The sequence below is a fragment of the Macrotis lagotis genome, chromosome 3 (genome assembly GCF_037893015.1).
Source record: "Macrotis lagotis isolate mMagLag1 chromosome 3, bilby.v1.9.chrom.fasta, whole genome shotgun sequence".
Lineage (NCBI taxonomy): Eukaryota > Metazoa > Chordata > Mammalia > Peramelemorphia > Peramelidae > Macrotis > Macrotis lagotis.
Window position 1 is genome coordinate 173,644,055 of NC_133660.1, and position 1,507 is coordinate 173,645,561.

Below are 1,507 nucleotides of genomic sequence, written 5' to 3' on the forward strand. Positions count from 1 at the left end.
GTCTTTGCATACTCTTGAGACTTTCAATAAGTGTTTGTTGTTGCTTAAGTTAAATTTCCTTTATAAAGTTGCAATTGAAGTTACTGAATTGAATTATTGGAAGGAGTTTATATTTGAAATTATTTTTACTCCCTTTGATTAATTTTTATCAAATGGACTAAATGTCTTAAACAAAAATGTTCTTCCTTTTTATAAAACTCCTTCTATGACTTTGAAGTCTGGATAATCTCAATTAAAGTAACCTTAATGGGCCACTGTGCACAAAAAAGGAAAGAGAACTATAGTCATTGTGTGTAAGGGAATTTTGGGGGGATACAGAGCGGAACACCATTTGTAAATCTGGTTTTGAGGGAAAGGGTCAGTATTTAACTATATAAAACAGTTTTTCAAACTTCTACCTCCATCCTTTGCCTTTCTTCCAAGAACATTTGCTTAGGCATTTGAGAGGGTGCTTGTTATGTGGACTGTGCTATAGTGTATAAATGAGAGAGATAACATTCATGATTTGACCTAGTACATTAGATAAGATTCTGCTTTATAATATATAGTTCAGTCTGATCAATTTTGTCTTTTCACTCTATACCTATCTTTTTATTTTCCTTTTAAAGAAATTTCATGTTAGGGAGTTAGTCTGTTATACAGTAGCCTTTATCCAGACTAATGTTATTGGAACTTATTAAAATAAAAAATAAATCAAAATTCATCTCAGAACCAAAAAGAAGCTAAGTTTTGGAGGGAAGATTTAAAATTATAGATTTCAAATTTTTCTCATGGATACAAATATTTATGAATTTTTCTGATTTTCAGCAAATGACGATGTAAATTATTGATTTGGTTTACAATTGTGGATACAATAAATGTAAAGTCTTTCCTGCTGTAGGATCTTTTATATAAATTTTAAGTTTGGCTTTCAATCCAGATTTTCTCATAGTTTAACAGGTACAATCCTTGTCATCTTTTGCCTTTTTATATGCCAGGCATATAAATGATTTAAAATAATTATAACAAGTTGGATTAGATTACCTTTAGAGTCCTTTCTAACCTCAAGAGTTATGATTCCTTAAGGCCCACTGAATTGATTGTCACTTAGTTTTTAGATATTACTTTGTCACTAATTAGCTATGGCACCTTGACTGGATTTACTTCCGTTTTAAATGTTTCTCACCTGTAAAGTCCACTGTGAATGTTGGTGCTTATCAAAATACCTAGCCCTTAATAAATATTTCTTGACTTGTAAGGTGAGTTGGGCCAAAAAAGATCCCTAAGTTTCTTCCCAGCTCCAATCTCTGGGCCTGAGTGTCTCCTTACAATTCTAGCATGGTAGATACTAGATGGCTCCTTAGATGATCAGACAAGGTAGAATTTGGTCTGATGAGGTTTCACTGCCTTCTCTCTGCTGAGCTCAACCACAGTGGCCTGTGAAGGACATCTTTTGCTCCTCTCAGGCCTCTGTTCAGACCAAGGTTTGGCCTTAGGCCCCCTCCACCCAGCTCCTGACTCAAGGAGG